The 14,366-nt window shown below is 50.1% G+C and overlaps 1 protein-coding gene across 2 annotated transcripts in view; it reads left to right on the top strand.

Annotated features, from left to right (window-relative positions):
• The window catches only part of LOC133348367 (nuclear receptor corepressor 1-like), a 175,803-nt gene that overhangs the window by 29,862 nt on the left and 131,575 nt on the right, over positions 1-14,366 (top strand). The gene's annotated exons all lie outside the window — the stretch shown is intronic.

The following is a 14,366-nucleotide window of genomic DNA, read 5'->3' as shown; positions in this document are numbered from 1 at the left end:
TTTGTGACGATGTGTGACGATGGGGCCGGGGGGGGGTTTGAGAAATGTGACGTCATATTTGAGGGGGGGTCTGACTTTTTGTGACGCCGTGTGACGAAGGGGTGGGGGGGGGGGGTCAAAAATCGTCCAAAATCGCGTGACGTCATTTATGGACGGCCCCTAATTTCAGCAGCATTCATCCGATTCAAGCACGAGCCAAACTCTGGACCGGTGCCCACACGCAGCGTCTTGTCGGCAGAGTGGGATCCTTTCTTGAATGGATGCTGGCTGAATTGCCGATCTTGCCCTCTCTGTCCGATATGTGGGTGCTCGCTCGACGCGTAATTATGACAGCGATTCGCGACTCGAACCAACTGAACTTTGCCAGCTGTTTGGACCGTGATACCGCGAGACCCAAAGCGCTGGCAGAGGAGGACTCGCCCTCATCAGAATCGGAAGACTGATTTTATACTGGAGGAGGAATCCGATGAGCGATGAAGCTCTTCTTCACGGATGTCCAGCCGGGGCCAACGGGGTCAGAGCGTGACAACAATGGGGGAACCCGTTATCCGTGCGGTCCCGTTATCCGCGAATTTAAACCACTCATCCAGATGATGAGGGGGGGGGGGGTAAATCGAGGCTAAACTCGAGGATAATTATCGAGGGGTTTTTGTATTGCGCATCTCCCCTTAACCGCAAAAAAATATCTCGGGCGAACGGGATGCCGTCTCAGAAACACTTGACGTGTCAATCTTTTTGAACGGGGCCCTACGGCCAATGGGTCCCATACACAAAACCGCCCAAAGCACCGCGCTCTCGGTGCTTTGAAATTTGCATTTTCCTTTGTGCCCTTCCGCCTCTTGGCGTTGTTCCTCCGCTCTAACGCCGGCGCAGACACGAGGCCACATGAACGAGGCTGTCTCCCGGTGGAGGCCGATCGGTTTCAGAGACAACGCATTCGTTACTTTCAAAGGCACGTTTGTTTGCATATTTTACCCACAAGCACGCGGGGTCAATGCTGACTCTTTGCCTGGCAATAGGTGTGCCTAGTTTGGTGTTGTGTGTGAGGATCTTCCGTCGGGAGTGGTGCGAGTGAGAGCTTCATTTATATACCTGGCCCGTCTGATTTATTGCCATCGCCCGAGACGCTCGCCATATTATAGATACCCCCCCTCCCCCCCCACTTTGAATGCCACGCACGGCTGAGTTATTGACGAGTTGCGCTGATTGTTTAATTGCCGACCGGACGTCGGTCGTGTCAAAGTGACCTCTGGGTAGAGACGGCGAGGGGCGCGCCAGGGAGTTAACGGGGACACGGAGGATTGGGTTCCTCCCTGCGCTGACGTCGCCTTTCGTGCGGAGCGGTTATCTGCTACGCGCGTGCGTCGAACTTCTTTCGCACCGTACGTACACAACCGTGCTATTCGGAAACAACAAACGCATCGGCTGAAACTCCATTGGCTCAGTGGCCGCAGTGGCTGCGTGCATGGGTGCTTGCGGTTTTCTTCAGAGGTGCTCCTCGCGAACAGCACTTGCCCCACAACAGTCTGTTAGAGGCTATACGGGGACCTTTGTCTTGGTACGTTGGGGAGCGGTCGTGTGGTGGTTAGAGGCATTGCCCTACGCACCCAGAAATCCGAGTTCGATTGTCGCTGACGGCGAATAGCAGTGTCAAAATATCCGTATCAGTCCGGGGCCTGCCATAGGTTGACTCGGCCTTAAATGAGCACCTGGTGCGGTGTGTACTAAAAACGTCGGTACCGTAGTTGATGATTGCTGAGTGCATCCGACCAGAGAGCCTGGGTTCACACCCAGGTTTCGGTTTGCCCGTGATTAAAACGGCGCGGGGGGGGGGGGGTTCCGCAAGTACAGCGCGAAGTTGACGGTCGGGTTCAGAGTCGATTTCCGTTCAGCCAGGCGGAGTACTCAAGAGGCCGGGGCAAGAGGTGACACCCCGGGGGTCACCAGAGTGGCAGAAGCAGAGAAACGTGAACACCAAAGTACGACCGCGAATGAAATGGAAATGGCAGGGTCACTGGCGACGCACATGAAAGCTCTTGCATGATAATTTTGTTTGACGCTCGTTTCAGCAAATCCGAGCTCCGACGAACGCTGCGATGAACGTCGCTCGCGTGGCCTACACCAGGTGCATGCCCCCGAGGTTTGATGTGAATTCAGAGAGGCTGACTGAAGTGACTTCGGGAGGAGTTCTGTGCCATCATCCCCTGGGGGCATTCAGAAGTAGTTTTGTGATACCATCTTCTGGGGGCACTCGGGAGTAGTTCTGTGACATCATCCCCTGAGGGCACTCAGAAGTAGTTCTGTGATACCATCCCCTGGGGGCACTCAGAAGTAGTTCTGTGATACCATCCCCTGAGGGCACTCAGAAGTAGTTCTGTGCCATCATCCCCTGGGGGCATTCAGAAGTAGTTCTGTGATACCATCTTCTGGGGGCACTCAGAAGTAGTTCTGTGACATCATCCCCTGGGGGCACTCAGGAAGAGTTCTGTGACATCATCCCCTGAGGGCACTCAGGAGGAGTTCTGTGACATCAACTTCTGGGGGCACTCAGAAGTAGTTCTGTGACATCATCCCCTGAGGGCACTCAGGAGGAGTTCTGTGCCATCATCCCCTGGGGGCACTCAGGAGGAGTTCTGTGACATCAACTTCTGGGGGCACTCAGGAGGAGTTCTGTGACATCAACTTCTGAGGGCACTCAGGAGGAGTTTAGCGACATCGTTCAACTGCCACTCATGGCGGGAGCCCCGGATGGAATTATCTTCGTCTCACGAAACGACGTTAGTAGCGCGATTAGAATTTGCAGTTGGAGGAAAATGTTTGTTCCATAATTGTTTAATATTTATATATATGTATCGCGTGAGGAATTACCACTGTAGTTCATGAATTTTTACATTGGTTTGGCCATTCATCAGTCATCCACATGGGCGATCCTTTATTGAAACTATAAACATTTTTTAAATTTTACCAGGTAAGGCCCACTGAGCTGTATAGCTGTTTTTCAGAAGCGACCTGGCCACAAATGATAACTCAACGAAGTGGCTTATCATCACGTGGACTTTTTATAGCAACGAAATTCTTTAAAACACACGTTGATTGTAAATGTGAAGAGAAAAACCGGAGGACCCAGAGAAAAATCCACGCGACCACGCGGAGAGAGAGAAACCGCAAACTGCAAATATACAGCAGGGATCTCAGGGTCGGGATTGAACCCACGAGCTCCTGCATACCAGGCGAGGTAGTTAACATCCCGCCACCGCGGCGCCTATTTAACCACGTGTAGCACGTTCAAGACGAGAGAGAGAGACGCCACCGTCAAGCGAGACGAGATATCACCGCCTATCTGTCGTGCCTCGACATTCGCGAGGAGAGAATTCTTTTGTTGTTTTCCCGCTTCGCTTGAGCTGTTGAGAATTCGTTTAAATACAATTTACGCCAAACAAAAGGCCGTGTTCAACAACAACAACAACAACAAAATGTGACGGAAGGAGAGACAGAGAGGGAGAGGTTGAAAATAAAAATGGAGGGCAGCTTTTTATGAGAAACGGTCAACTTTAGAATGCCAACTCTCTATTTATACTGGAGGAAGCTGATGAGCTATAATGCTCTTCTTCACAGATGTCCGGGCTTCCGCAGTCGTGTTTTTGCAGCTCTCCGATGTGGCTTGGCGCGAAATTGCTCGACGTTTTTCTCCACGTTTTTCTCCACGTTCCCGTGGGAGCTTCTTCAGAATGTCAGCTCCTCCGCTCTGCTTCGTGTGGGAGCATGTTTGCACTGAACGTTTAACTTCTTCCGCACCGTACGCAGCCAAACCGTGGTAATCGGAGGTGCGGGGGGAAGGACACCAAACTGAACGCTGAAGAAAAGAGTTTCCAATCTCGACGATTTAAAAGTGCAAAGCTCCCGGCGACTTCGGAATATCGGAAAGGAAGAGCGCTCCAGACGGCCTCAGAAGCGCATCCGAAAGCGCCGCGGTTGAAACCCCCCGACGCGCATGCGAGGGGACCACCGCCACTTCGAGGTGCTGTCGCAGACGGTCAAGTCGGAGGCGAGAGAATCGGTGAACGATTTTAAACGACATCTCAAAGCTTACCCTTCTTCGATTGGCCTTTAATTAGGATGGCCCAGATTGCGTGCTTATTATGCTTTTTGTTTTACTATACTTGTAGTACGTTAGAATGTCACGTCTTTTTATATGTATGAATCTTTTTGTTGTTAAAATTGTGTCAAGTCGCTTTCAAGTTGTCTTGTAAAGCGCTTTGCATTGCGGTTCATGCACGAATTTTGCTGTATAAGTAAAGTTTGACTCGATTTGATGAAGCCCACGGCAGCGTGGGGCGAAACGCAATTGTTGCGGGGGCTCTATTGGCCCGAATTCGATCCACGCGTCGGCATGAATAAATAATAATACTATCTTTGCACACGTTGACAATACTGTCGGGCGGTGGAGGGGTGAACGACAATAATTTTGCCGTAAAAAACTACCGCCGCGTGCCTATGTGGCCTAAACCCCGGCCAGCAAGCATGGGTCAAATTTCGATTTAAAGCTTTCGTGACTGCAGGGATTCATCTTCTTGGTTCTTTCGGTAAAGTCAGGTAGAAGGGAAATAATAAAATAATAAAAATAAAACATAATAAAATAATTCTCACGACGTTTCGGCCACAACGCAAGCAGCCGTCCTCAGGTGAAGAACGTCGTGAGAATTATTTTATTACTTCCCTTCTACGTGACTTTACCGAACGAACCAAGAAGAAGCATGGGTCACTGGTGTGAAAGGTGCGCTCCACAGACGGGTCTCACACGAGCCTCCTTCCTGCCGCACCGCCGCCTCATGAACCGCACCCCGCGTGCAGAGAAGAGCGTTCGTCGCGCGCCACCTCGACTCGATTCACCCACCGGCTCCGTGCCCATGACCTCCGAACCACCCAGTGAGCTCACGGGATTAGAATTTTAAACACGAGGAGGTGGGGGGTGGTGGTGGTGGTGGGGGTGGGTGGGGTATGTTCGGTGTCAGAGTGACACCCTCCCACCTCCCTCCTACGGCACTGACACTCCGGCAACACTCCACAGGCGAGCTGGCCGCTGTCACCGATGTGAGATTAGAGCTGCTGCTGCTGCCGCCGCCGCTGCTGCGGTCGAGGAGATGAGAATTTTGGTAACGGAGGAGGAGCGAGCGAGCGCTGTTGGCTGAATTTTTAATCGGTCGTCAGCTGATGCGATCGGCACGACGGGCGTGCTCTTGGCCAAAGCCAAGTTGGTTTGGCATCGGTGTCACACGCTGTACCAAGTATAGAGACAAAGACCCCCCCGCCCTCCGTTAAGCCTATTCACAGACTGCTGGGCAAGTTTCAAGTTTCATTTATTAGGTTTTGCCCTGTGAGCCATTCGGCTCTTGAATCGGGTGCAACCGCAACAAACAAAAAAACAAAAACATGAACAAGAAAACATCTTAAGGTGACTATGTCCAAACAGAAAATGGGCAAGTGCTGTTAGCGAGCACCACGCCCGGCCGCTTTTGTCTCCTTAGTGCCGATGTTTACACACCGCACCAGGTACTCATTTGAGGCTGAGTCGACCTAGAGGAGGCCGAGGACCGGTTCAGGTAATCGTCACCGGTGTTGGCCGTGAGCGCAGCGCACCAACCGGTACACTACCGCTCCCCACGGTCACTGCAGCACACTTCACGCACTCGCTCACTGACTCACTCACCACACTGCAGGTCACAACACTTCTTTCGCTGCTTCTTCCCGTCACGAATTCCGAGTTAGCTCCTGCTCACAAGGTCGCCACAACACACAATGCCCCCCTTCCGGGGTAGCGGTCTGAATGATGACCAATGAATATACACGCCCCTGCCGTAGGAACGTGGAATTTCTAACACTGGCTCTGCAGCGGTGTGAACACGAGGAGACGACCCCCAATACCTCAAATGATAATTTGAGCAGGAAATCACTTGACTTTTTGACACCCTTAAATCTGTGCTGTTTGTTGCTGGACGCTCATTGTTGGTGTTATCGTTTGGGCCTTTTCGGTTTGTGCTAAGCAACCTTTTTAGGAGGGTGCTGTAGTGGTGAGATGTTGACTACCTCGCCTGCTACGCAAGAGGTCGTGCGTACGATCCAGACCCTGACGTCTGCTGCTGCATATTTGGAGTTTGCGGTGTTTCTCTCCCCGTGGTCGCGTGGATTTTTCACCGGCTCTACTGGTTTTTCCCTCCACATTTAGAATCAACGTCGTGCGTTTTGAGTGTTCGGCTGCAAAACATTTCCACACGATGATAAGCCACTTCGTTGAGCTATCACTTGTGGCCAGGTCACTTCTGAAAAAGAGCTATGCAGCTCAGTGGGACTTACCTAGTAAAATAAAAATAGGTTTAAAAAAATATCTGGGTCACTGACTCCCCGACAGACCTGGCTGACATTACATCCCGGACACACACAAAGATAAAGATTCCCCACGGAGCCTTGGAAACTATCGGGGGGGGGGGGGGGGCAAAGTGTTGTTAGCGATGTGCCCATTAAGGCTGGAACGATGAATGAGAGAGTCAGTTGTGTGTGATCAGAACCACAGATGAAACGCGTCGAGCAACTAAAGTACGACTGCGGAAGCCCGGACATCGGTGAAGAAGAGCGTTAGAGCTCATCAGCTTCCTCCAGTATAAATAAAGAGTTGGCATTCTAAAGGGAACCGTTTCTCATAAAAAGCTGCCCTACTTTTTAAATCCTTTATATTAAGTTCACTTGCTTGCTTGCTTGCGCGCTTACGACCGTGCAAATCTTTCGGTCGTTTTTTAACCCACTTCCCGTGATCCAATCGAGCTGACATTTTGCACACAGACTCGTTGTGCGTGACAATTTATTTTCGTGAAATTTTTTTTCCATAACTTTACACTTTTTAGGAAAAAAAAAATTATATTTAATTACCAATTGCTTAATGGTGGCAGGCAATCATCTGACCCATAGGTGGCAGCCATCTCAAGCCAGAGGACGAGAGGACTCTAGCCGCCACGCATATAAAGGATTTACAGTGAAACACTTTGCTTTTACGGGTTAACTTTTTTCTTTTCAACCTCTCCCTCTCTGTCTCTCCTTCCGTCACATGTTGTTGTTGTTGAACACAGCCTCATGTTTGGCGTAAATTTTATTTAAACGAATTCTCAACAGCTCAAGCGAAGCGTGGGAGGAGGGGGATCAACAAAAGAATTCTCTCCTCGCGAATGTCGAGGCACGACAGATCGGCGGTGATATCTCGTCTCGCTTGACGGTGGCGTCTCTCTCGTCTTGAACGTGCTACACGTGGTTAAATAGGCGCCGCGGTGGCGGGATGTTAACTACCTCGCCTGGTATGCAGGAGCTCGTGGGTTCGATCCCGACCCTGAGATGCCTGCTGTATATTTGCAGTTTGCGGTGTCTCTCTTTCTCGCCGTGGTCGCGTGGATTTTTCTCCGGGTCCTCCAGTTTTTCCCTTCGCATTTAGAATCAATGTGTGTTTAGAGTATTTGGCTGCTATGAATTTCCGCGTGATGACAAGCCACTGCACTGGGCTGTCATTTGCGATGTCCAGGTGGCTTGTGAAGAAGTGCTACATGCCTCAGTGGGGCCTTACCTGGTAAAATAAAAAAAAGTTTATTGTTTAGATTATGAACGGAATAAAATATGCAGAGGTGGTGGGTGGGGGGGGGGGAAACCTCGGCTGAGAGAGTTCAATGGGAAGTCTGCACGAGGTTTGGGGGGGTGGGGTTGCTAGAGAGAGGACATATTTTAAAGATTTTCCACCACAATGTGCTTTCCACAAATGAACCACAATCTGCGTTTGCTGATCTCGTCAGGGAGCAGAAATCATCGTTGCGGCTTTTGGCTGGGCACTCAAACAAAGACGGCGGTCGCCGCATCGCGCAGCGCTTTCGCATGCGCTCCTGCGGCCGTCTGGAACGCTCTTCCTTCCGATATTAGGAAACCGCTGGAGCTACGCACTTTTAAAATCATCATCTAGATTGACGAACTAATTCCTTTAAAATAGCTTTTTGCGTTTAGCTTGTTGTCCTCCGAACCCCACCCACCCACCGGAGCAGCCGATTAGCGCCGTTGGCCACGTACGGTACGAAAGAAGTTCAACGTGCCGTTGGCAGCAGATGCCTCCGGCCCGTCTCGCGAGGAGAATTCGCAGCCCGCCGAGGATCTGTGTGCCCTCTGCTCCACTTGGCCGCCGGTTTTGACGCCGCGGATCCAGAGGAGGCGAGGGGGGGGAGGAAGAGGTGGGGGGGCGGAGGGTGGGGAGGTGGGTGGGGGCGGAGGGAAGAGGGGGCGGAGGGAGGGAGTGGGGAGGTGGGGGGGCGGAAGGAGGGGGATGAGGAGGTGTGGGGGCGGAGGGAGGGGGGGGGTGACGAGGGGTGGGGGCGAACGGAGGGGGGGGGGAAGATGGATGGATCGGCAGAGGGGGTGGAGGGGGGGCGGAGGGGGAGGTGGGAGGTGGGGGGTGGGGAGGTTTGCCCGTGAGAGATTTGCAAGCGCGGTTCGGCGCAGACAAATACAACAGATCACTCGGGGGGTGGGGGTGGGAGAGACAAAGGCGGCCGGGCGAGGTGGTGCCCCACTCCCCCCCCCTCGTACCGCCCCCTTCACCGCCACGCCCGCAGCCTTGACCGGCGCTCGCAGCGAACAGCGCCGCTTGGTCCAACGTTGGGCCAACGTTCATCCGACGTTGGCATATTTAATGGGTTGCCCAACACGATTTAAATTTCGATTTAAAGCTTTCGTGACTGCAGGGATTCATCTTCTTGGTTCTTTCGGTAAAGTCACGTAGAATGGAAATAATAAAATAATAAAAATAAAACATAATAAAAACGGAAACGTCGTGAGAATTGTATTTTATTATGTTTTTTTATTATTTTATTATTATTTCCATTCTACGTGACTTTACCGAAAGAACCAAGAAGTTGCCCAACACGGTTCTGATGTAGGCAACACGAGGGGTTGGTGGGGGGTGGGGGAGGTGGGTGAGTTGGGGGGTGGGGTTGTCTTTGCTTGCACGCGGCGAGAGAAGAGTGTGATGCCTCTCGTGCCATGGCGGTGCTCACAGCACCACCATCTGGGGGGAGGGGGGGGGTGTCGTGGTGGGCGGTGAGGGGGGGGCCGGGCACCTCCGTGAGATTAAAACAAAGTCCTGGTGGTGGTGGTGATGATTCCGATTCCGTCTTCTGTCGCCCTTGATTTGACAAACATGCCGATTGCGATGCTGCTGCTGCTACTGACATAATATTCGTATGGGGCTAATACAACTTACTGTGTACATGTTGTTTCTTTATACTTAGTGACTTGCTTTAGCATTTTCAGATGTTTTTTTGTTCGTCGCATTGATTGCTGTTGTGACTTGCTGACTCGCCCACACTTGACGTCTGCGAAAAAGAGCGTCATTGCTAATCGGATTCCTCCAGCAGTCTAAATAAAGATTCTGACATAGGCCAGGGAAGTAAGAGTATGATAAGCTTCGGCTCATAGAACGTTATTTAGCTTTGGGGTCTGATAAGAATTATATTACAGAAATGTTTCCTGAATTTTATACTATAACCAGAAGCGACCTGGCCACAAACGATCGCCCAACGAAGTGGCTTGTCATCACGTAGACATTGATCGCAGCCAAATACTCTAAAACGCGTGATGTTGATTCTTAATGTGGAGGGAAAAACCGGAGGACCCGGAGAAAAATCCACGCGACCACGGGGAGAGAGAGTTGCAACCAAACTACAAATACACAGCGGCAGGCGTAGTCGGGGGTCGGCATCGAACCCACGACCTCCTGAATGCCAGGCGAGGTAGTTAACATCTCCTAGCCGGCGCGGCGCCCACGAATTCATGGAGTAAACCCCCTCCCCGTGGCCCACATTGTGTTCGGACGTTGTTTTCACTCCGAAACTTGCCGGCCGTCATCATCATCATTATTCCATTGGTACCTCATTTGCCAGTAAAAAATGTGAGACTAGGCTCTAAGGAAAGCTGTCTCGGATGTGGACCAATCAACTTCAAGGACAGTGCACATTATCAGAGTTATGTTTTTTGTTTGCGTTATGACTGCAGGTATTGTGGTCTATGCAAACATGACTCCTTGTAAAAAAGGTGTCAGTTTTGTTGCCAGATAGAAGGGGAAAAAAACAATTATCATCATCATTATTATCATGATCACCGTCGACAGCCGACGAGCTGTCCACCGTCCGATAACGGCCTCCCCACGACGCCGTGCGAGACGTGGGGGGGGGGGGGTTGCTTTGACCATACTTCACCGCGCGGGGTCAGCGCGAGTTACAACAACCAACGATACAACAACAAATGCGATAGGAGTGCAAAGTGGAGGAGAAAGGTAAGCACGTCGCTAAAAATAACTAAGAAATTAAGTCGATAAGTACAAATTGCATAAGTGCGTACGTTCCTGCCGCATGTTTCAACACTCAACGCATGCTTGCCAATCGGCCGTATTCCCTTTGAGCGGTGCAGCCTTCCCCAAGCCGATTGGGGCGTTCACAGCAGTGAACGCCATGCCGCTGCATGTTCCACTTTGCGCCCTGATCCACGCGCTCCTCACCATCTGTCTCCATGTAATTCCGAGCACGCCTCATCCGCTCCGCGTTCCACTTTTTTCAGTCGTCGTCCCCAAGTTCCTGATCCGCGCGATATTACTGGCCCAATGAGCACCGATTGAAAGGGGCCCTCTGTAGGCACATTAGTCACTTTCTTATAATAATAAAAAAATCAAATTCTGATTTCAAGCCCTCCCCACACACCCCACCCTCCCCAAAAAAATAACAACCCCCTCCGTCATCCGCTTTTTCTGGCCTTTTCACTATTTCATCCTTTTCAGCCCAGTCCATCTTTAGTCGTTTCCCTCGATCAACGGCTCTTCTTCACGCGGGGTGCACGCTGCACCCCACTGGGAGTGCGAGACATGGCCAGATTTTTTTCAGAAGGTAATTAATCGAAACACGAATGAAACACGGGTACGTAGGTACAACTACTTTGTTTCATCAAACCGATGTATTTATTCACATTATCACATTTCTTTTTTACGATTGCCAGGCTGCAGTTAAGGTTAAGAACCACTGCTCAGATTCGGCCATGCTTTTCATTCCCATGCTTCCTATTCCGTCCCACCGACAATATGTTTTGCAAACTTTCGACGGCGTGAGTTGGGTTCGTATTTATATTACGTCCCCCACGGACCGCACAGTAAACCCACTTATTAAGGTCGCACTCATTGCACACAAAGTGCTTGCCACCAATGAATCACAAAGCCTCGCTGATCTCGTCAAGGAGTATAAACCGTCACGCGAACTCCGGTCATCCTCGCAGCAGCGGCTTTTAGGCCGCCATCGAACGAAGACGGTCACCGCATCGCGCAGCGCTTTCAGATGCGCTTCTGCGGCCGTCTGGAACGCTCTTCCGATATTAGGAAGCCACTGGAGCTATGAACTTTTACATATACATTGAAAACTCATTTTATTAAAACTGCTTATTGAGTTTAGTTTGTTGTTCTTGCCCCGCACCTCCGATTAGCGCAGTTGGCTAGGTACGGTGCAAAAGAAGTTCAACGTGCATACTTACTGTGGTCTGTGCTCCTTCAGCGGAGGAACAGTAAAACTGCACGATCTCTCTCTCTTTCTCTGCTGAAGCCGTCTCGTCGTGTCCAGCAGCAGACCTCGACATTGGCATCACGCTCCTGAACCACAGCGCTGCCGTCGCACGCAAGAACGGGATGTTGAGCCCAACTTTGTGGCCTTCTTTGTCCTGCAAATTGCACACATCCTGAAGTGAAGTTTTTCCACCGGTTGCTTTGATAAGTACGTGTCAGCAAATAACTTCGGCGAAAGTGCGTTACCGTGCCCGACTCGTTTTTCAATGGAAAATAAACACATTCGCCAATTACACATTGGCCTTAAAACAAAGAATATGTAATAGGTAACGTTTCAGGCAATGGGCCTTCTTCATAGCAGAAAAATGATGAGTATTTTGGTATTTTTTTATGTCCCCTCGGTGTAGCTGTTCCATTTTTGTAGTATGGTTTTACATTATTTCCTTTCCAGTTAAAAAAATATATATTATCTTCTCTTCATGCGAATAGCCCTTAAGTGACAGCCTGAATTTTGAATGGATTGTAAAACTAAATAAATCATGACAACAATGTCAGATAGTAACAGGGTTCTTCATCGATGATCAGTTTTTTCACAGTCGTTCGTAGAATGACTATTCGATTCCAATCGGCTCATCGATTGTGGTCGAGTGACGATTAAAACCGATTCGAATGCATGATCGTTCAAACTGCACGGCGTGGTGTTGAATGTGATTCGTCAACAGATGACGCCTTACATAAAAAGAACTGTGTAAAAAAAACACTTCTTACATTTTTTACTTGCATACAAAATACGTGTTACAAAAAAAGATACTACCCTTCATCAGTTCAACACGTAGGCTTTCGTGACCAATATCATCCATAAAACAGTTTTTTTGGTTAAATCGTGTAAATATATAAATGTGTCGTCAAACCCACCACTACTCGACACAACCAATTCGTAAGGTTTGTCACGTAAACAGAACATGCCAATTCGTTACTAGTACAGCACACCGGTGTGTTGGAGAGCCAAGCCACAACATTTACACTTTGAGTACGACGTTTCGCCGGTAATTACAACGCGAGAGGAGCCACAAGTTTTGTCATCACATCTACCCCTTTATTTAAGGAAATAAACAGGAGGACTTCTCCACAAATCTGGCTGTCGCCTGTTGAAGCTAGTCCATTATTGGTTGAAGGCCTCACTACGCCGCGTCAGTGATGAGGCTTATTGACCATACTTCACCACGCTCGTCAGTGCAGGGTTGGTGAAGGGAGGGGGTGGGGATCAGGAACGATTCAGAAATCACTCACCGCTGATGTTAGCGGTGTCTGGGAGTTGAACATCGGGTGGCCTGATTTATAGCTCAGTGCCCTAACCGCTGCGCCACCACTCAACGCAGCACAATATATCTTTCTATTTTTATGCACCGTGGTAGCTAGGAGATGTTAACTACCTCGCCTGGTATACAGGAGGTCGTGGGTTCGATCCCGACTCTGGTGCCTGTATATTTGGAGTTTGTGTGTTCTCCCCGTGTTCGCGTGGATTTTTCTCCGGGTCCTCCGGTTTTTCCCGCCGCATTTAGAATCAACAATGTGCGTTTAAAGTATTTGGCTGCTATACATTTCCACATTGATAAGCCACTTAGTTGAGCTTTCATTTATGGTCAAGTCGCTTCTGAAAAAGAGCTATATAGCTCAGTGGGCCTTACCTGCTAAAATTAAAATACTTAGTTAATACAGTGTATAAAATGCAAATATGGCAGTAAAAGTTGTAGAAATGATAATTCCATATATTTTTGATGGATTTTTTTTCAATTGCTTGTGATTATCGATGAATGCGAAAATCTCCCCCTCCCCTTGCGAAATTAACAAAACGCACGTTTGGCAGCGGAGGACAAGTTATATTTTCGGGGCAATTAACCCGGCGGGAGCCGAATCTGTCCGATCTTGTAAATCTACAGGGTGCTTTTTGCAGGCACATGAAGCCGCGGTTATGGCTGGAGGTGGTCTTTGACGCAGTGCGCTCTCAGTGTAGCGCGCGCCATTTAAAATACATCTGCAAGCCATTAGGCGGTCAAGTGGGAAGTAAAATGAACGATTCTGTGAGTAAACAGCAATTACACATTGCAGGTGTGTCACTTTGTATACGGCCTGGTGAAAAATGTGTACGCGCGCATGTCAGAGAGGATGGGAGCGCGGTGGGCGCAGTGGTTCACGGGCGGCTCTGCGAACCCGACGACATGAGTTCGATTCCCCGGCCACGGATAATATCACCGGCAAGCGGTCACGGCCTCCCGTCCCCCCCCACTTCTGCCCCTCCTTCACCAACCTGCACTGACCGGCACGGTGAAGTACGGTCAAAGTCAACCCCGATGATCGACACAGGCTTTGCCGAGGCCTTCATCTGGCAGTGGGGCTTGAAAAAAGTGCCAGAAAATTGTTGTTATTATTTAAATGTCAGCACGTCTCAAGATGCCGTACGAATATCTGGCACAGGGATAATAGTCGCATGCGCGTGCTGATAGCGACGGAACACAGATTAGTGGGCTGTGTGCTTGCTGCTGATACTGCGTTCCCATGGGCGACTCTGAGCCGTGCCTGGAACAGCCTGGCACAGCTGTGTGGGCTTGGTCGCGGTCCCCTCTATCCTCCTTCCCCTGACAGACTTCCCTCCATTACCGGAGGAAAAGCCACCATAATTTATACAACTTTTTTTTTTACGTGTGGTTAGATTTATGCTATCCCAAGGTAAAGAGATGTTATATTTGTA

This window comes from Lethenteron reissneri, chromosome 27 (genome assembly GCF_015708825.2).
Source record: "Lethenteron reissneri isolate LAM-NWPU_2019-01 chromosome 27, ASM1570882v1, whole genome shotgun sequence".
NCBI classification, from domain to species: domain Eukaryota; kingdom Metazoa; phylum Chordata; class Hyperoartia; order Petromyzontiformes; family Petromyzontidae; genus Lethenteron; species Lethenteron reissneri.
This window is presented reverse-complemented; position numbering and strand designations above follow the sequence as displayed.